The sequence below is a fragment of the Lissotriton vulgaris genome, chromosome 7, assembly GCF_964263255.1.
Source record: "Lissotriton vulgaris chromosome 7, aLisVul1.2, whole genome shotgun sequence".
Taxonomy (NCBI): Eukaryota; Metazoa; Chordata; class Amphibia; order Caudata; family Salamandridae; genus Lissotriton; species Lissotriton vulgaris.
The window spans coordinates 92,658,718-92,682,102 of NC_141695.1; positions in this window are offsets into that span (position 1 = coordinate 92,658,718).

Consider the following 23,385-nt stretch of genomic DNA (forward strand, 5'->3'; position numbering starts at 1 on the left):
TTAGACCTGTTTGGCACCTCCTCTACCCCCGTTATCACCCGTTTTGGCTCTGCACGTGGACTCAGGATGGGATGATTGCCCACACCCACTACATTCGTGTCTAAATTTGCACGACCCCTGGGGCCTAGTACATTTGCCCCTGTTAAAGTTCCAACAAACCCCCTTTTCACCTGAATTGCCGGTAGGCCTAGAGTGATTGTCGGTACCCGTACCTGAGCGAAAGGGCGTCCCCGCATACTGACGGGAGGATTCGCCCACGTTACTCCCTACCAATGGCAATTTCAACATACCAGTATCCTTCATTTTGGACCAGGACACAGAATCATAACAATCCCAAGTTAAGTTTTTATCATGTTCTTTTGCTTTTCTAAAAATATTATCATAGCAGAACCAATGATTACCCTCGTGTGATACAGAGTACCCCATGATTCGTGACTGATAAATCGGCAATTCGGGTAGCAATTCGGGCCTTCGTTCTCCCAAGATTGATGTGAAAACCCCCCACGCCTTGCCCCAATTGCCAATGTTCTCATTTACCTTAAAGGCGGCCATCTTTGCGCGCCAAACACTCGGATGCATGAGGTCCTTCTGACCCTTAACATGCTCCATCTCATAATGATCAGTAAGCAACGAGAAGATGTTTACATACTCCCCTGCCCATATCTTTTCTTTAATAGCTAAAGGGACATGCTGGCCCAACTTCTCCCTTCGAGAGGGTGCCAACTCCTCCCTCGCAATCGGCAATGGCCGCTTACCTGCACCGGACGCTGTCTCTGCGAATAAAACCGTCCCCCGTGGCTTCTCTGCGGCCGCAGCCGGCGTGGATACCGTCGCTGCTTCCCGAGTTTCACGCAGTTGCTTCATCAACACCTGCGCGTCGACAGCCGTGGCGCCCTCGCTACCTTTACCCAACCACGCTGCTAATTGTGCCGCCAGCTCGGGCGGCATATCTTCCCCGGACACGGGGGTGACCACAACGGGAATCGGATTCCCTTCCTCCGGCACGGGAGTGGGTGCTTCGAGCGGGACACTGGGACTCGGGATGTCTCCCCCAGCTGCTCCCCTCCTGGGCCTCTTGCCTTTTCCTTCCGGGGCTGCTCCCGCCAAAGGACGTTTCGGCCCCCCTTCCTCGTCTTTATCCATTCGCCTCTTTAGGTCGGTCACCTCTTTCATGAGAACACGCAGCATCTGGTCGGTAGTCATTCGCTTTCCCGCCTTCCTCGGCATTCTCCAACAGAGTATCTGAAAAACAAACAAGAACGATTACAACGCTCAAAATTGGCTCTTCGTTCCGTCTCGAGCTCACGTGCAGCGAGGAGGTGCAGTTTCAGAGCACAGGAACAAGAGGATGCCTTCTGGTCTTGTTTCTCCTTTTATCCGTCTTCAGGGCGGGCGTAAACCCGCCCCTGCCTGCCCCAAGGGCGTGGCCAGCCGCGTTAGTGTCTAGGCCAACCCACTCGAGGGCGGGAAAAGGCGCGCCCCGGCTACGCCGCTTCGGGCATACCAGCCGAGACTCGCCTCCCGCCCAAGATGGCTTCCCGGGGGGATCGTGGTACTCTGCCATACGTTCGGGGGGACCGATTGGTCGCCCCTTTCCAGGACACGTGGTGTCTGATTTAAAATGGTTGGTCATTGAAAAGCTGTCGTTGGGAAGGAGAGGTGGTAACTTAGCTACTGTCCTTAATTTACGTGAATGCAAATGGATGTCTCTTCTAGACTCCATTAAAAATGGGCTGAATTAACAAGACAGTAGCCTGGCACAATTGGCAGCATTAGGATGATGTATTTGAACATTGTTGTTATGCCTTTCCTAATTTGCACTCGTCTACACCCTCATGCTTGATAGGTGCACGAGTCACTTCATGTGCATATGGTCCAAATGGTCTTTCATATATATAAATTTATTTGTCTGAATGTGTGCGCTCGTCTACACTCTCATGCTGGAGAAGTGCACGAGCCATAGCAAAGGAATCAACTGTATTTATTTCCCCTGCATGATAATTTGTGTACTCGTCTCATATTAGTGTTTGAAATGATACCCCTAATACATATCATAGGTGACTACTGTATAGCTTCAAATCCCCCGTTGGTCCAACTACCGACTGCATTCCATCACGCGCCACCACATAATTTCTTTGAGAGATCATAATTATCCTTATTCAATATATGGATATTCATTTATTGAGAATGAATAGCGTTTAAGATCTAGAGCAGGTTTTGTAGTACCGGCCCACCTGCATCGAGCGAGTAACTCTTCCATGTCCCTTACCCTGGTCTAATAGCGGCTCCGCCCCCAACTCCGCGTAGCTGCCGGCGGAGTTTGCAGAGACGAGTCAGACTACCGCGACTTCGCCTCTCTTGGGTTTCTGTAAGTAATTATCCTCTGCGCCGCCTCAAAACAATGTGTTCCCTGTTGAGACGCGATTATTTGCCCGATTAGTTTCCCTGACCCGTGATTTGTTTCCTTTCTAGGATTCATTCATCACGACATTTCCCCTTTTAACGGTACCTTTGAAATATGGCGAATTCCTCCGCATGTACTTGAACAGGCTGTTCCATTCAGTTCAGCCTTGACCTAATTAAGAAACGGTCTTCATACAAGGTATGTTACGGCCCTTGACTCAGAGCTGTTTGTCCTCTTCAATCTACTATGTTACCAATAGGGTTTGTCTTATTGTGTTACAGCGATTGAACACGTAATAGTGCCACAACTGAATCCACCTCGGTCTCGCCCAGATATACACAAGGGGCTACATCGGCATTGTCTTAAAGGTATGATTCTTAGGTTATATGTAGCGGCTCTTTAGTCGGTTGACCACACAGGCCATTTTTTAATTAGGGTTTATATGTTTCTCAACAGCATCAACTCGTGAGGATAATCGACATCAGGCACCATACTCGAATTGCATAGACTACCAGTGTCATCACGCCTGTGTAGTTAATGTGAGTTATCAATTGAATTGTATACCACTATGTGGGCGCTTTATTTACTCTCAAGAATAGACTAAGATCATTGTTACACCTTAACTTACAGTTGGTGTTTTCTTGGAGCAGCTAGTTTTACCTGGAACAGTAAATATTTGGACTTCCTACTTCAGCATTTTGACTGCTCTAATCTGAAGTAAGTCTCCACTTTATAGAGTGTTTTTCACCACGTCGTTTTTAAATTCCTTGTTGGTTAATTTCCCCTCTGGAAGCATGATTTATATCATTGAGCTTGAGCATGACTATTTGCTTACTCTTTCTCGGTGTCCATGTCCTGAGGCCCTCTGTGGCCCGGACTCCATGGTTTAGTTTCACTCTATTAATTAAGTACTATGTTAGACAGGACGATGACTGTCGGGTCTTATGAATTAATTGATTTGACACTGGTTTTTAATTTCACAGATAGGACGGCCCCACTTCGTCCTCTCCCCCACTGCACCTTTCCTGATGAAGACCCCGGTAAAGGACTTAATGTAGCCTACGTTTAGGGGTCGAAACGTCGACGACTTCTCTCTTTTGGGACCTCCGGCACATTCCCTTGATTATATTGAACTATACATGTGACCGTAGAATGTCCCCAGGCTAATTGTGTTACAATGTATGCCATAATTTGTGTAGGCCTTCTGTTTTTGGAATAATTCCAATTACGATTTGAAGACTGTAATAACCTATTTTCTTTGAGTCTGTGTACTTTTCTTGACTTTTTCACCGCTTTGAGCACATTTTTTCTTCCCTCTCCCTCTCCCGTTTTGGGGCTACTTACTTTTCAAATTTGAATGTAATGTCTTACTGATTTATACTTAGTGTTGTTGAATAAATGACAACATCTGTTTATGAGTAACCCTTGATTATTTTTGATTAATTGTTTCATACTTGTGTTAGTGTGTGTGTTTCACCCAACACGTTCTCCTTGCGGGGACCCCTCTTTACACTTACTACTGGTTGTTGTGATGGCACTATTTATTTGGATGTTGATGCAGTTAGATTGGGGTCTTGTTACTTTGGTTTAAAATGTTCTTTACTCAAACTGTTGGAGTCTGTGGTGATGTCGTTTTTATCCTTTAAGAAGAAGGGGTCCCAGTAAGGAAGACACATAAATAGAGACAGTTTAAATAAAGTAAATGAAAATAAATGCATCTATAATGTTTTATTCACATTATAGGGAAAGGTATTCAAAACCAATTATAATATACAGTTGTATCAGTGCCCCTGGGGGTAAGGTGGACGTGCAGTCGTGAGGGTAGTGTAGGGAGGGATAGTGACAATAAAAACACGTATTATTCATACATTTATATGAGTTCAATGTCTGATGGACAGCGTAACGATATTCAATCAACACAAAAGTTCACAATACACATGCCCCAAAGTCCATATTATGCAAAAATTGGGATAGGAGGAGGCTGTGTTATAAGGTGAAAAAGTCGACGTTTCGACCCAAAGGAGGCAGGAATCAATGAAATCCTTGCAGGTGGGTCTTCATCAGGACGAGGAAGGGGTAGTGGGGCAGGCAACCTGAATATATCAGTGTTGGTGGGTTGTAATCAATAGATGAGGTCGATATTGGCATAGAATCTTGAAAAAATAAGGTCCAACATCCCACATGGGTGAGGCAAAAACGATCCGGTTGCTAGGCAGGGAGGGATCACTTCACGTATCGATTTCCATGAAGTTAATCCTGTGTCCCCGGTGCAGGAAAGGATAAGTCAGTATCCGTATCCGGTCTGTGGCATCTTAATTGAAGCGAAGCGTCTCTCTCGGCTGTCTCGAGGAGCCGAGAGAGACGCTTCGCTTCCTTTGGGTCGAAACGTCGACTTTTTCACCTTATAACACAGCCTCCTCCTATCCCAATTTTTGCATAATATGGACTTTGGGGCATGTGTATTGTGAACTTTTGTGTTGATTGAATATCGTTACGCTGTCCATCAGACATTGAACTCATATAAATGTATGAATAATACGTGTTTTTATTGTCACTATCCCTCCCTACACTACCCTCACGACTGCACATCCACCTTACCCCCAGGGGCACTGATACAACTGTATATTATAATTGGTTTTGAATACCTTTCCCTATAATGTGAATAAAACATTATAGATGCATTTATTTTCATTTACTTTATTTAAACTGTCTCTATTTATGTGTCTTCCTTACTGGGACCCCTTCTTCTTAACGCTAGATACCCAGGTCCCAGTGACTTTATTGGGTTAACCCTTTTTTCCTGATACTGTTTTTATCCTTTAGGTACAGCTGTTCTATTATTAATCTTCATAATGATTGTTTTAAAGGAATGCACAATCCTGTAAGGTGTGTGTAGTACTAGTATGGCATAGGCATTCTTTCTGAATTATGTCCTTTCTTATACAATATTCTTGTAATATTTAATTCCCTCCATAAACAACCATATTGAAAAATTCCACACGCCCATGGGTGTTATTTTAACCTCACGCACAAATCATCTCTTGGTATTCTGGTTTGCAAATAGCTTTTATAGCTGTATCTACGTTGGCATAGGTAGGTCACTTTCCATGGTGCTGGTCATACCCATCATGGGCAGAAGCTTGTGACATCAGGTTTAAATCCATAGCCCCTAAAAATGAGTGTAGTTGAGACTATATCCTCTCACACGCTCGATAATTCTCGCTCCGGTGCCTACTCGACTCACGGGTTCACACTCTGCGACTCTGAGCAATAGCTTGCTTAATCTCCACAACGGCCCCTCGCGGCGGGATGCCTGGCTTTCACCTTGTGGATACCCTGCCGGGGTGTCTCACAGGGGAATACCAGGACGGGTTCCCTAAGCAAGCGCATAGATGCCTGCGATGTGGGCGATTTGCGCTATATAAATACATGTACATTTACATTTACATAAGTAGATATAATACCCATAGATGCCTTCACGTTGAAACCTGTGTTATGCATACTGAAAGTTAGAAAATTTAGAAAATCACCCCTTAATAAGTAGATAATGCCTTTCTATATATATCTTTCAGCCCACTCATATTTACAATCAGTTTCCAGAGCTTAGATCATCCTTCTGAGAGACATCTTTGTTCATCGCAGATGTGTGTGGGCTTTGTCCTTGAGATCAAGCAGAAAGCTTTCTCAGCCTGCAGCCATATTCCCCACCTATCAGGAACCAGGCAGCAAGGACTAGTATAAACAGCTCCAGAACCACTCTGGTCAACAACAATCCAGTTGTTATGGTGGCAATTGTTAAACAAATTGTAAATAGTATATGCTAAATCGTGGTCATTTCAAGGTAATTAAGGACACCTGGCAGTCCCTTGGCAGATATCTCACAAATCAGCTATTCAACAGCCAGCTGTCCTGTGGCTTATGAATATTTGTAATGTACAGTGAAACTATAGTGGGATGTACATTGTTTTGCAATCTGTGTGAAGTTCCCAAGTATTATGTTTAGTTGTATTCTTAACTTGTTCAGATTTTTATAAGCAACTTCTGATATGTGGAAACAGATATAAAAATCACTCGATTAATTAAGCCATAACCCAAACTAAATATTTGAATACTGACAATTTACAATAAATATTAAGCATTCTTTCTGCTTCTCAGATACAATGGATGACAAGTCTGACGCTTTTAAACTATTACATTATACATAAGAGAGTTTAAAAGTTATCTCTAGAATATATCACAATTGCATTTGATCATATGAGATCACATGTTTGCAAATGTTGCCAGGATGGCCGAAGTGAATCGAACAACTATGTCATCTTTCTCTTAATAATTGAACACAAATACAATTGCATCACAACTGCTGCATGTGTGTCAACTATTCAAAATGTGTCTTCTTAATGAAATGATAAGAATCATGACTGTGTCTCACTCTGCCTAATATTGATGTAGCGTGTCCATTTATTAGCAGATTTGCTTGGTATACCAACACCAAGAAACTGTATTGCTGGAAAAGTCAGGAAATAAGGTCATCATTCTAGCTTTCTTTGATCTTCCATTTCCATATGTTCCTCTCTTTGGTTCCCTATTGCTAATTTGCTTGTTGTCAATGGTGGGGAATCTAATCATTCTTATCATGGTAATTTTCAATTTCAATGCACACTTCCACACACCAATATATCTTTTCCTTACAAACTTATGGGCAAATGTACAAGCTCTTGTGTCACTTTTTTGTGACACACTGGCAGCACATTTTACTGCCATTTTACTACTGCCACATATTTACAAGGACAGGAAAGGTCACCCTGCATGACTTTTCCTGCACACAGCACTTTGCATGAAAGGGGCATTGCATGGGTGGACACATTTCCAGATTTACAAGAAATCGTAATGATTGCCAAGGGACTATAAGAGTCCTGGTTTATTTGCAAAACACATTATGGATAGCTTACACAATGATCCCAAGGCAATATTGACATTGATGACATTTACATCACACACAGTGACTTAGATCAGCACCTGGCTGAGGTGGACCAGATATTCACTACACAGGGTTGAAATATGAACTTAAAAAATCTGTAATCACTTACTGGTTTGTGGTTTTCATCAGATATGAATTATCCAGCAAGTGTAGTGGTCTGGCAGCGGACTTCAGGTATACTGTGCCACCTTACAGCCTCCAAATATGTACAGAAAGACACAGACCCTGATGGGGTTTACTAACTTCAGGAGGACTTACTTGACACACTGCTGAAGTGAAGGACTCATACATCCAGGTTCCTCCCATGTTTTCTGAAAAACAATAGACTGAAAAAAACACACCACTGTCTTACGTGGACTGTAAGTAGATATGTTAGAGCATGAATATTTACAGAATAGGGATAACAAGACAAACCTAGTTATTAGGAGAGTCCCCAGTTTGTTAGGCTTACCCTCTCTGATGTACTTTATTCAATAAAAAATTTCATCATAAAAGTATACAATTTATACAGTACATTAAAAAGATAAAAGACAGGAACCCACCAATCCTTATATACATACAACCTCACATACTACCCTAATTCTAAAATCTATAAAATATACACTAAAAACAGATAGGTAAAAACCATAATGAACATCCTGCCATGGGGCCATCTGGCGGTTAGGTTAGATGGGGGGTGGGCTTAGCCCTCCTTGTACGTGTCTGCCATGCACTACCCAAGTATTTAGCTACCCCGCACACATTAGCGATAGAGGACGTGTCAGTGCAAAGGACCTGTAGAGCCATTTTGTGACACCTAAGGCCCAGCCGCTTGCATAGTGGTTTTAGCCATATCTTCCTAGTAACCCTATATGCCGGGCAGGCAAAGAGAAAATGCGCCACAGACTCATTGGGAGCTGGACATCCAGGACAGGCTTTTGATAGATCACCTAGGTTATTCCACCCAGAGGTGAAATCGTTCACCGGTAAAGTCCCGAGCCTGAATTTTAGGTAAAGTGATCTATCCAGAAGTTTCTCTATAAAGTCTAAGAAGGGTTAAAGTGTTCTTGTCCATTTGAATCAAGGAACCTCTCAGAAAGAGGACCCCCTACACCTCTGCGTGTGGCCGTCTCCTGGACCCAGACCCAATAGAGCTTCTTAATCACTGACTTGGGAGGCGATGTTTGGCTCGTCCAAGATTCACTTAAACCCAATTGCACAACCAACTGCCTCAAGTTGCACAGCCACTTGGTCTTGTTACTTGTATTGAGCAAAATAAGTTTGTCTAGGACTGCTGCATAGTTGTGGAGCTCCCGGGTCCTTCTCAGACGCACCCAAAAAAGGGTGCAAACGCACTATGTCTTTGAGGGGGAGCCTCCCCAAGTCAAGCCGGAGGGGGATTAGCGGGGTGGAAACTGGGAGGGCCACCAAATCTCTCATGAACTTGTTTTCAGATGTAACTAGCTCCGTTATATTCACGAACCCCCACAGCTCGGATCCATATAGCCTTCATAGATTGCGAGAGTCGGTGCCACAGGTTTACTCGTCGACTCCCGTTGTTCCCTTAAAACCACCCCTGAGACTCTTTTGTGGTTTAATAGCATTTTGGCCAAGTGATCTTTCCATTTCATCCAGCTGTTTACCCTAACACCCAAATAGTCGAAGGAATCAACCAACTCCAAAGGGACACCATTGAGCGAAACTTTGTTCCTAAATCTCTTGGAAGGTGAGATGGCCATGAGCTTTGTTTTAGAGGTGTTGATGGTAAGGCCTCTGTCAGTGCAAAACACACTAAAATGGTCCAAGAGCTTTTGGAGACCTGTGGGGGATTTAGAAATCAAGATGGTGTCGTCCGCGAAGAGCAGGGTAGGTGTTTTTTCCCCCACCAGGGATGGCGCATCTGCCGTTTCCTCCCTCAGATGGTCCACCACTCCGTTCACAAAGAGGAAGAACAAAGTCGGAGCCATCACACATCCCTGGCGGACTCCACTCCTCACGGGCACCCTCTCTGTCAGTTGTCCCTGGGTGTCCCATCTAATCCTCGCATAATTCCCCTCATGGAGCTTCACAATGAATCCCAAAAGGGGCCCTGGAAAGCCCATCTTCTCCAGAATGTCCCACAGCCTTGCACGAGGGACCAGGTTGAACGCCGTTTTGAGATCTATGAATGCCAGGTAGAGACTACCCTTGCTGATGGTCACAGCCTTCCAATAGATCGCAAAAAAGCGGAAGACCTGGTCCATCGTGCCCACCTTTTGACAAAACCCTGCCTGGAAGTGAGAAAGAACATGCTTCTCTTCCATCCAGACACCCACCCTGGAGATGATGACCCTGCCAACCACTTTCTGGATCACGTCAATTAGACTGATCGGTCTGTAATTGGCGGGGTCATCTCTGGCGCCCTTTTTATACACAGTCACCACCTCTGCTCCCTTCCATGAGTCAGGCACAGGGTAACCCTTGGAGATCAAATTCATTATTAAGGCAATGAGTCTGGACTAGGCAGCAGGTTCGTTCAAAGAAGGTCCCCTGGTATCCCGTCCAGGCCAGCTGCTTTCCTAGGGGTCAGATGTCTAATGGCCAATATTACCTCAGAGCGCAGAAATGGTTCCTCGTACACAAGTGGGGATTGGGTCCTACTATCAGGGTCTAAGAAAGGTGAACATGTCACTTCTATCCCGCCATACAGTGCAGAGAAGTGGGAATACCATTGCTGTTCTGTTATGTGGTTAGCAATAGGTGGTGTACTTTGCTGCCTAGCCTTGTTAATCAATTCCCAGAACAGCATGGCATTCTTCTTATTGGCAGCGACTTTAAGATCCTTCCAATGTTGTTCCTCCCGCTCTTGTTTAGCCAACACTAACACCCTCGCATAATCCTTCCTAGCCGCTCTAACTAGTAAGGGATTCTTATTAAGCAGGGCGACTGTTAACTCCTTTTGTTTTGCCTTACACTGATCTGAATTCCATGGGTTACTGGATTTAACCAGATTATTGTTCCCTCTACCACTTTTACCCTGAATTACAAAGTATTGTCCTACTTCCTCTATTGCGTTTTTGTAAGCCAAGGAGAAGGACGGCCCCTTGGCACTGCTTTTTTCCAGTACGAAAACCTCCAACTCTACTGTCAAATCTGCTACATGCGCCCTGATCCTCTCAAGATTCCCTTCCTGGAATTGAACCTTATCCCATTTCAGCCTGCGATTACCATTGTAGGGTACGACCTCATTGGTTGTCCTCAGAGGGACTTTGTTCCCACTTCCCTTTAATTTACCCCACCTTACCCCACCTTAGCTTCATACATAAGGGGTTGTGGTCGCTATCCTGTGAAGGTACGACCTCTATGTCTTTTAGGTCGCACCACAGTGTGACATCCAGTAAGATGTAGTCAATTCTCGACGGACCATTAAGCCTATTAAGCCTATTAAAGGTCATCGCTCCCTTGCAGTCAGAAGTTGTCCTGCCATTTAGCACTCTTAAATTAAATTCCATGGTCAGGCCCTTGCTGACCATTTTTTAATTGGAGCTAATGACAGGGCTGGGATAGACCATCTAGAGTCCTCCTCCTCTATCCGCAGGGGATCGTCCCTAGATAGGGGTTTGAATGTACAATTAAAATCCCCTCCCACTATGATTTTAGAGGTTGGGGGGCATTTGGCTAATACCTGTTCTAGGGTTGCCAATGTGCATGAAGTTGTATCCCAGGGGGTCCCTCTAGAGTAGATTAAATAGATGTATCCTACTTCCCTTAATGTGTCCCACGAAAGAAAGATGTAAAATATCCCTAGTCCCTGATTCATGGGTGGTAATATCCCAGTTCAATCCAATTTTTAGCCAGATGTGCAATCCTCCCGCCGGTCTACCCTTTCCACAACTTGATGCAGGCGTGTAAAAAGTTACGTAACCGGATTTGTACACTGGGAGCAGGCTCCAGGTTTCTTGGAACATGCATACATCGAATTTTTCGTTGAACGCATTCCATTCTGGTAGGACCATCTTTTTTTTGCAACCCAGACACATTCCAGGATAGCAGATGGATAACCCTATGATCTGTGACAGACATGTCAGGGGTAACTCCATTATTCCCATCCTGCGCACAGGCAATAGGCTCACTAGTCGCTTCCAAGGAACTAACTAATTTCAGGGGTAAATTACTGTCACCATTGCCCCTCAGAAACTTTGTTTGTATAGTAGCTATAGTCCCGCTACTATCACAGTTGTTGGCATCTATAGGGCCCACTTTTTAGTATCAGAATTGTTCACAGCTGTGGGAATCGCTTTCCCCTTATTTAAGAGGCTTGGTGATTGTGCCTGTCAATCCACCATATCCAGGCAGCTTAACCTATTTATGATCGGAAAGCCACCTCAATTATCCCTAAGAACTGGCTCCATGGTTGGCTGCTCCCCCCAAGGCCCCCATTTCTGACCCCAGTCACGATGCCCTGCTCCATACCAGTTACTATCAACTTGTTAGGCTTACCTTATTTGGGACTGATTTAGATCTTGGTGGAGGATATCCCTTCTGCCTGTTCACGATACTACGATATCCTATGGTGATCGTAATTTGGTAGTTGGGATATATCTGTCACATTTGTGACGGAGTATTCCTTCCACCAGGATCTAAATCAGGGCCATAGGTTGCAATAAACAACACACAGTTCCTATTGCTTAAAAATGATTCTTGACCTTCACAGATGAGGCAAGCTTAGCTTCATTTACATAGGGGCAGACAGCCATATTTAAAGAGCATTGTTTTGGATGAAGGGAAACTAATATAGTTTCAACTATTTCTATGCGAGGAACAGCAACAAAAGCAAGAATTCCTAATGCATGCTTCTACATATGCCTTGCATGCAGTGGGCCGTGTCTTTAAGTGCAGTTGATGTAAAATTTGAGTAGCATTTGACTCTCTGCACTCAAAAATATTTCCAATATACAGAAAAAATACTACACACTCCTAATATACTACCATTGAGGATTACAATAGTGTTTTTAAACAGACAGCTCTGCACAGCCTGCAGTTGGTACTAAACAAAATTACAGCAAGGCAGTGCATGGAATTTTTGCAAACAGCAAATCTAAACTGCAATATACTCTCACCAAAACTCTAGGTTATAGCACTGCACCTCTTGCAGAAATTAATGCTTTGCCATCTGCATTGCAGCTAGATAATTCAGCAGTTCCCACAGTATTCGGGTTAGATTCAGCATTCTGTGTGCATGGATACCATGTTAATCTGGTGCATTTATATTTAAAATGATTCAGAGATTCAAAAGGGAAACCAGTTAAAATAACCAGCTCTGGGGAAAAGCATCTGTGTTTATAGAAACACTTGTTTTGGTCAATGTTCAATGTAGTATCTCCCAAATAGTGAGGGAATTCACATCTACTGTGTAGCTGTCTTAGCCACTAAGGAGGCATACTTTTAAAGTAACAATGGTAAACAGATCTAAAAACAATATTGATACAGACATTTTTGCAGTGATTAAAGCAACAGCGAAAGGTGAAAATCCCCCAGATGGCTTTCCCTGCAAATACTCATATACTCTCAACCAAGATAACATTCTGATGCTGTCACTACCTGAAGTGGAAGACAGATATATGTTCATGGTATTTGTTATAGCCATATAATGTGTCTAATAATGTTCTAGGTTTTAAGTGTAAAGTAATGTTTCTATCCACTGTATACAGCAAAACTAATACAACATGATCTAATAATAATAAATCACCAATGAGCATGCTGTATTAAAAACCTAAGAAAAAAACATTAAAGCCTTTGTAATTTTTTTGAGGAAGGGAGAGAAAGAAGGAACGAGGACATGGGAAAAAACAAAATAGGAGAAAAGAAAACATTGCATATTATATCATAAAAATAATGGCAAAGAATTACATAATGTTCATCTAAAATGTGGCCTCCCAAACTAAAACAGTGACTCTTTACAAAAATCACTAACATGTCTCTTGAATATAAAAGAAAGACAGAGATAAAATAGCCAAGGAGGATAAAAGATGTTAGACGATCTGGGCACGGTGCTGAAAATATCACTGTCTTGATTAAGAGATGTGGTAAGAGGTAACCATAACAGTTGCACTTTATGAAGAGATAAACATTGCCCAGTATACATTTTATCACCATGTCGGTTGGAGTTGCCTTTGACCGACTGACCTCCGGTAAACAGTTCTGACCGCCTGATTACTTTGCGACCGAACACTGTTTGGTCGCATACTCCCATTTCTCAATGGGAGCTTGTCCAAAGCCGTAAACGGGACCTAATACTCGTTCCCTTAGAGAAATGGAGTGTGCGTAAAACCCTGAACCCTGTAACAGGCACCCCATGGTGCCTGCTACACTGTGCAGGGATTTCAGGGGGCACCTTATGTACCCCAATGGCAAATAACCGTAGGCTACAAAGGCAGAGGGGACCTCAAAGCAGCTTTCCAACATCCTTTCTATGTTGGAAAGGCCAGCACAGAAAGGCCGTTAGAATCCATCATCCTAATCCAGATGGCGGAAACGCCGTCCATAGTGAAATGAAATGAAATGAAATGAAATGAATGAAGCTTATATAGCGCATGACTTACCCTGGGGCATCTCTGCGCTTGCTTAGGGAACCCGTCCTGGTATTCCCCTGTGAGATAACCCTGGCAGGGTATCCAAAAGGTGAAAGCCAGGCATCCCACCGCGAGGGGCCGTTGTGGAGATTAAGCAAGCTATTGCCCAGAGTCGCAGAGTGTGAACCCGTGAGTCGAGAAGGCACCGGAGCGAGAATTAACGAATCCGTGGAATTTTTGAGCCCAAGACCCGCCGAGGCGGGGAAATGAACCCTGGTCCAGGGCCGAACTCAAGCTCCAGGTCTGCCGCCTCTAACCCCTGAGCCACACTTCTCCACGAGGGGATTACGGTGCAGTTCTGACTAGCCGGAAGACTCTGAGTGCAGATCGGAACCGCATCAGAATGACCAGCAGTTTAAGCTCCGACCGCCATTATCATAATTTGGCGGTCGGACCACAAACTGACCGTTTCAGTTGGAAAGTCTCTGACTGTGGTCAGAAAGCTTACGACACTCAGTCGGAGGCTTTCCGACCGACATCGTAATCGCCCCATATAATCTAATTTATGATGAGAGCCTACCAAATCCCACTATACCTTATACGAAAACTTAGGTGATGTTTTCCAATATAAACTAATATGCTGAAAGGGAAATGGTGATAAAATATCTAATAATTAGGTTAGAAGTAAGAGAATAGTCAATGTTGTTTTTTTGTGCTTTTTTTCCTAGTCCTTATATAACCTCCATAGCTTAAGCAACCTCTCGGTCTGATCCACCCCTACTGCTCATAACTTGGGGGTCCAGTCTCAGCTGATGTTCTCATGAGAGCCAACCCGCACAGCACATCATGAGCTGACCAAGAGGTATAATCTTTGAACACAATACAGCAACCATACCGACTAATCAGGATCTGAAAGATTCCAAAATAGCCCAAGCTCAGTTTTTTCTCTGTCGGCATTAACCTTCTGATCTGAATCCGTAATATATCTCACTGAGTTCCACCTGGTTCTCTATGTAGGTGGTGCCGCCTTGCGCCAGATTTTACAAATCTCCCTCCTTGCCAAAAGGATCAAATAAAACAACATTTTATTCTGCATCCCGAAAGGCCTATCGCCACATTGAGTAACAATAAAGTGCCAAACAATATAACGGAAAAGCTTACCTCCACCTCTATACCCAGGATGTCCCACAGAGCCTTAACTACATTGCCCCAGAACTCTTGAATCAGGGGGCAGGAAGCGAACACATGAATATCTGCCTTCTGAGCACCACACTTTGCTTCTCCACTGTGCTTTATTTTGAAAAGTTTGAGTGGGGTCTAGTATATCCAGTGGATCATAAAAAAGTGGTTTCTCCTTTGTGCAGAAGATTTGATCAATAGGAAAAACTTGTCTAAAGACTCTTGCAATACATTTTTCAGTTCCTCACTCGGCAAGTACTTCTCCCAGACCCAATACGGTTGTTCCTGCTTTCTATCGGCTGCAGCAAGGAGATGAATGTACCACTGTGCTACTTCCTTCCTTTTCGGGTTCTGATCTTGTAGCTCGTCCTCCATAAAACTGACCTCCGGAAAATGCCACTGCTGGATCTTACACCATGATGAAATTTGATAGTATTTTAACCTAGAAAGTGCACCGCTAGTTAGAATCCTCCAAATATCCCAGGGTAAACATTGGTTATCGTCCACAATATCCTTCCAGCGTGCCACACCCGCATCCTTTAGTGGCTGAACTAGAGCATCTAAAAGACACTCCGGTGTTCCTGGGGAGTCCCACACTGGGGTCCATTCACAGTAGTAGGACAAACCCAAACAGACCTGACAGTCCGATCACAGCTTGGCTGCTGCATGTAAAATCTTCAGCCAAACTTTTTTAAAGAATATTGGAGGGCCAAATTTATACATGAAACCCTCCTCGGCGAAGTGCATCAGCATAGCTTTAAACTTGCTGCCAATCAGATAACTATCTGGCCTAAGATACAACATCCTGCAATTCCAACAGTACAGCTGTTAATCTGGTAAGCCCATACCACCATGTGAAAGTTTATGCCTTAATTTGTTCCAGGACAGCCTGATCCTTTTACCTGCCAAATAAAAGAAGAAATCTTGCCCTGTATTTTAAGTAAACAACCTTCATCAAACTCCAATGGGATGTTATTAAACAGGTAGGCATACTTAGGAAGAACACACATTTTAATCTTGTTGACCCGTCCAAAGTAAGATAGCGGGAAGTTCTGCCACCTTTTCAATAATACATCCACCTCCTTGGAGACTCTATCCAAGTTTAATTTAGGAATATATCTAAGGTCTTGAGTTATAGTTATTCCAAGATATCTTAACTCCTTGGAGAGTTTCGCCCCTTGAGCTGCGATGTTCCAAGCCATGACCTCCGTCCTATCGTTATTGAACTCATAGCCAGACAGTTTACCAAAAGCCTGAACTTCATTAAAAAAATGCAGATAAAGTATGATTGACAGTGGATGATAATATAATCAAGCCGTTGGCATACAGGGCTGACTTCCTTGTAAAGTCATTTACAGCAAAGGGTATGATTTTTTCATTCTGCCTTAGACTTTGGGAAAAACGCTCAATGTACACATCAAAATGAATGTGAGACATACCTGTCTTGTCCCATGCTCAATGCCCAATCTTACAGAGACAGGCATTCAGTATCCCAGAAAAGGTCTTATAATCGCAATTAAATAATGATACTGGCCGATAGGACTGGCACTGGGTTTGGTTCTTGCCGGGCTTCAGAATTAGTGAATTGACAGCTTTGCTACTTGAGTCACGTAAAGCAGAAGTGCTTCTCAGGATTACATTAAATAATTTCAGCCAAACAGTTATATTTGCATCTATCAGTAAAGCATAAATCTGGTTAGGAATCACATACAGCCCTGCAGCTTTCCCTTTCTTAGCTTTTTTGAGTGCAGTAAGTATTTCATTCCCTGTTATATCATGAGTAAGTATTGTTTTGGCTATCTAAGTTCAGAGTTGGAAGCTGTTTCCCAGCAAGCCATTGGTCTAAAGGGTCTTCATCAACCAATACATCCTCTCAATATAAATCCTTAACAAATTCAGTAAATGCCTGTTCAATATCCCCTTTATCCTCCACAACTTGGCTACCTACTTTGATCGTACTGATATAATTGCAAGATCTATCTATTCTGCTCTTCATGGCAAGGATTTTATCACACTTCTAATCCCTGGTTGTTGTTTAGCTTTGTGCTGTGAATCTTCCCTGTGTATGAGCCCATTGGAGGCCATCTATAAGGAGATATAGGTCAGACAAGAGTTCCATGATGTCTATGGCAGAAGACACAATGCTGTCCAATGAATATATTTTGGACGACAGAGTTGTTATCCCATTGTCTACTACAGAGAGAGATTTCGCTAAATTAATGCGATCAATTTCTCGTATTCGTTATGCAGTCTCTGCTTGGGTAATCTTCCATATTTTGTTATATGCAGCATAGATACCGGCATATATGAATTGTTTTTGATGCGGTTTTCTTGGTCCTAGCAAGAAAACCCTAAGGTTTGGGCCATTTTTAAGTAAAGATAAGTGTTGCTTTACTTCCTCAAGTGTAGATTTCTGTAGCCAGTCAAGGCATAGTTTCCCTACACTGTATGTTGTTACTATCCCTGGATGTGTCTTTGAACATATCTTGGGTCCGGCCTATTGATTTTAAAACCTTGTGTTTTGTTCAGAGTTTCATCTTGACAGTTGTTTGTGTCTATGGGCCAGATCAACGATTTGTTCCAATCTGGATCTCTTCTGTTGTGATGTAAAATATTATGTACAGCGATCTCCCCCTCTGTGGTGTTATCACTCACAGGTGCAAATGCAGGTATGAACGGATTGTTCATGTCTTTGATCTTGGCTAACCCAAGGCAAGACGTCTGTTGGACAGTGTCATTCAAAAACATAATTTGCTCAGGGATGATACAGGCTCTAAACAAAGCTTCTACCCCCTGTACTTGCCAATCTGTTGTAACCCAGACAGATTGTGTCTCAATGGTGTCTTTCCAAAAGTCAAAACCCTGTCTAGACAGTTGGGCAGAATAAATCGGTTTTGTATTTTTTAACATACTTTTCATTCCTGTTTTGTTCACATTTTTAAAGGAAAATGTTTCTGCATTGAACCCTGAAAAATATGGAAACTTATTTGCAAATGTTTTTGAGCTACCCTTTGAAGGTGTAGGACAATGTTCCTCTTGGTTATACATACATTCATTTCTAGGCATTGCAGATTTGTGAAAGAAAGCATGACCATAATGGTTATAACAATACACTTGTTCATAGTCTTTTAAACCCTCTAAATATTCATGATTTGTGAATACTGCAGACATCTCTGGATCGGACATCATGTTATTAACAGTCTTGAAGTCCCAATCATCAGAAAAGGTACTAGATGTAACAAAGGGCCAGATGTAGGTCGGTCGGTAACGGCCAAAAATCGGTATTATCGGCCGTTACCGACCGGTTTACAAGATTTGGCATGTAGGGGGCAATATTTTACCGAATCGGTAAAATTACCGAATCGGTAATTTTACCGAATCGGTAAAATTACCGAATCGGTAATTTTACAGATTCGGTAAAATAAAACATTGGTAAATTTACCGATTTTAAGCCACCCGTATGTAGGTGGGACTCTTCAGAGTCCCAGGAGCCTTAACGAATCGGTATTTTACCATCAAAACCAATTTGATGGTAAAATACCGATTCCGGTGTGCATGCACATGTGTGCATGCACACCTATGTCATGTGACAGGCAGACCTGCCCTTAGGGCAGGTCTGCCTGCCACATGGCACCTGTGCCTGTTTTGGGGGTGCCAGAGGGTGTCAAAGTGACACCCCCCGCACCCTTGTGAATTCTTTAATTACCGATTCGGTAAATACCGAATCCGTAATGCCTAATCATTCCTATGGGCTTCAAAGCCCATAGGAATGAATGGGCATTACCGATTCGGTATTTACCGAATCGGTAATTAAAGAATTGTTAAGGATTCGGTAACGAATCCAGCTGTTGGGACCTACATACCATTTACCGATTTTGAAATACCGAATCGGTACAATTCGGTATTTTAAAATCGGTAAATGTTTTTTACCTACATCTGGCCCCTAGTCACTTAATCAAATCTTAAATAAGTGTGGAATCTTCAAAAGCTCAGACGGGCCAAAAATGTCATATTCTATTTTGTCCCAAACTATACCATCCTGTATAGGAACGGCTGGGATGTTCACTGCTGACACGTCTCCTTGTTCACGATGGGATAAATTGTGTGGCTGGAGAAGTAAGTTGACACTTTTACTTGCTGTGTACATTTGAATGTATCTTCCATTTATCAGCATACCCAGAGTTATTACCAGAGCTAACCAAAGTAGAAAGAAAAATATTCCCAACACAATCCATAGTTTAATCCATGGTGAAACCAGATAAGTCTTTTTCAGGTGATGAAAAAAGTCTGTTGCTTGTTCTTTGAAAGTTCCTTTTGCTGTTGTCGTTTCAGGTTCGCTGGGATCCTCAGAAAACGTATCAAAGTTAATGAAATAGCCAAAGGCAGTTCTTTAAATGGTTGGAATTGGATCCGGATTTGTATAAATCGCTGGAACCACTTGATCACTTGTTACTTCATTGTAGACAGGTTTCAGGACGAACTGCTATTTGGGTTTCAAGAGGTACGAGTTCCATAGCATTGTTGTTTAGTCCTTCTTTTCTCACTGTAGAATCTTCATGGATGATGAGTCTTTCAGTTTGAACCTCTTGGATTTCAGCTAGAGGAGTGTGTCTGCTACATTGATGGAGTCCACTTGGCCTACTGCTTAGTATCGGCCACATTGATCAGGTTGATAGACACAAATCTACTAGGACAGGTACTGGTTGTCTGTAAGAAGGCCCAAATTCCTTCTTGTCCGTGATTTTTTCTCTGACTATATCACCAAGCTTTGGGATCCAGACAGGCCTTGTGGAGACGGTTGGTTTTTCCTCAGTGGTGGTTGGCTTCAGGAACACCTTGCTTTGTTTCGATCTTAGTTCATTTACGTACTGTAAAACAGCCAAACGATCTTTGATGTAAAATTTCTTATTTTTCACCACTGTTCCATGACAATCAAGATTCGGAACCAACATTCTTGTCCTAAATAGGACCTCATACGGAGTGACAACTCCTAGAGAACTTCTTGGCAAGTTGTTAGGTGAACGTTGAACCTCATAAAGATGTTTGACCCCCCCATCACCCAAACCTAATACCCTAGCTGTTATAGACTGCTTTATGTCCTGTTATTTTTCTTCCCACAACAGAATTTCCTTCAGGATGGAATGGAGAAGAATACCGTAATTCAACGCCCAAACTGGCCATGGCTTCTTTGTAAGCTCGAGAGCTAACCGCAGGGCCCTGGTCAGAGTGTTGTGTGGCTTTTGCGTATGTGCCAATAAAGACTCACAAATCTTTTATAACAGTTTGAGCGTCAGCCGAGCTCTGAGGCTACATCCAAAGGAACCTTGATTTAGTGTTTGTGGGACTGCATTTGTCCAAAGGGACGCCTGCATGTAGAAAATCTAATGCTGTCTAACAATAGTGTCTGTACTGGGCTGGCTACATCGTAGGCAGGTGTCTGGTGTCGTTTTGTACTGCATGCTATACAGTTATTGATGAAGATGTGAATCTGAGTCTTCATTCCTGGCCTCCAGTACTATTCTAATATTGTCATAGAGATCCCCTGATATATCAGACCCTCTCTCAGATGTGCTTCATAAATCAAAGCAGTTCTACTTTCCATGTTTGGAATTACCCAATCCCCAACTCCAGGGATTCGAGCAAAGGGAACTCTGTTCGCATCAATTATATATGAGTATTTGAGTGGAAACGTTTTAGGTAACGCTGTACACTGCCTTTGCTTGAAGCATTGACAGCCAGTATTATTTCACAGTCTATTTTCATTTTTGATCAAGTGATTGCAGCTATGGAAGCCGTCTGCATAGCCCCCTTAGCGGCTTCATCAGCCAATGAATTCACTTCAACGTGAACTCCATCACCTTGATGACTCAGCATGTGTATCATGTGAGTGTTTTGTAGTCCGTTTCGCAACTGAACTACTTATTCTCAAAGTGTTTTATGCTTGATTGTGCCACCTTTTGCATCTTTGAAACTGTTTTGAAGCCATTTCTGTAAATATTAATTGTAAGATTGTACACAGTAAAGGGAATCACACACTATGAGTGTGGGGAATTCGCGATCGGTATTTTCAAGTGCCATCCTGAATGCTTGTAGTGCATCTCGCTGAGCTGTACAATCTCCTAGAGATTGCGTTTTTGTGACCATAGGTCCGAATTTGCCATTGCTCATACGACCTTTAAAGACAGCGCATGTCATACTATAAGTTTGTTTACCCCCCGTAGCGGGTTGTGCAGATCTGTCAGGTAAATTGTACATTTGTACTGATCAAGAGGGAGAATTTCTGTAGGTAGAGGACATTCGTGTTCGTATTGCAGGAATGGTTGTATTTTCATATAAGGATCAAAACGTAATCAACATCAGTTGCCGTAAGAACTTTTAACCATTGTATCCATCTCAGATGGATGTATGACGTTACAACGCATACTTTTTCAACGCACACCATTACAACGCATTTTTTACAACGCAGGAACCTTTACAACGGAAGCCTTTACAACGCATGACATTACATAGCAGATGCTATTACAACGCATGCCATTACAACGTAAGTCTAGGTAAGAATATATTTTTTTTAAATGTAATTAATAAATATTTACTTAATTTTTATTTATTAAATTATTTTTTTATTTATATATTTGTAAATATATTTATATATTTTTTTAAAATAGTGTAGGTGTTTAAAAACAATATACACAATCCAGTTAGTGTAAAACCCAAACCCAGCCCTGAACCCTAAAAATACCCATGTACCCCATAACCCAAACCCAGCCCTGAACCCTAAAAATACCCCTGTACCCCATAACCCAAACTCAGCCCTGAACCCTAAAAATACCCCTGTACCCCATAACCCAAACCTAGCCCTGAACCCTAAAATACCCCTGTACCCCATAACCCAAACCCAGCCCTGAACCCTAAAAATACCCCTGTACCCCATAACCCAAACCCAGCCCTCAACCTTAAAAATACCCCTGTACCCCATAACCCAAACCTAGCCCTGAACCCTAAAGATACCCCTGTACCCCATGACCCAAACCCAGCCCTGAACCCTAAAAATACCCCTGTACCCCATAACCCAAACCTAGCCCTGAACCCTAAAAATACCCCTGTACCCCATAACCCAAACCCAGCCCTGAACCCTAAAAATACCCCTGTACCCCATAACCCAAATCTATATATATAAAATTACTTAAATTAATTTATTTAATTAATTTTGCTTAAATAAAATGATATACTTACGTTGTAATGGCATGCGTTGTAATAGCATCTGCTATGTAATATCTTGCGTTGTAAAGGCATTCGTTGTAAAGGATCCTGCGTTGTAATGGTGTGCGTTGAAAACGTATGCATTGTAAAAGTTGCATTGAAACGGTTGTATACCATCTCAGATGTAGAGCTTTTGCATTTGGAATGCTAGCCTTTGTCACCGCCTTTAAGGCTGGTACAGGAGTTAAGGCCATAATTTATTTCCCCTGAGCTAGGGTTCTTTCTTTTGCTACAGCGGTTTGAACTGCTGTCAGAAATGTTTCTGTAGAAGTGAATTTCAATTCTGCTTGTGTGTTCAAATGTGTTCAAACGTACGTTTACGCATGTCTGTAAGTGTTTTGTTGCTAACATGTCTGTTTGAAGTGAACGCAAAATTTCTGTGTGTTCTTGAGTCCAATTTGTGATGTTGAAATTATGTTTGATTAATTCGTAGAGAGGTTTAACCCTTTCTGCGTAATTTAGAATGTAAGTTCTTCCAAAATTCAGGAAACCTAGAATCGATTCTAAGTTTTACAGCATTTTTGGAGGTTGGAGCAGCGCACACTTTTCAAAAAAGTTGGCTGCCAGGCTTTTGTCTTCACTTCAAAGTTCATATCCTAGAAACAGGACATTGAGATCGGCAATTTTTTTTTTCTTTTTTGTTTTCCTCATACACCATGTTGGGCATTCTTAACGGGAAATAACCCATCCCCTCACAATAGGTCATCCTATTCCGGCCCTGGTGTTGTAGACCAATACATAGAAGGGGGGGCCCGATCCCTCAAGACACCATAACAGAAACCCTGTGTTACTTTGGAGAAATAGAACCAACAGTGCCCGGGAGAGTCATTGGAAGACCAATTACCTGTTACCCCAAGCCACAAGGGCCGCCCAGATCTAATCAAAACTTGTACTGTCACATGCCAGATCAGACTCGCACGTAAAGATTACATATTTTAGGTATTCTGAAAAGGTCTGAGGGTTTACCTCTTTCCAAGCTCTACAGATTTTACGCCTTGCAAGAAGAATAACATAAAAGATGAATTTTGGAGGGA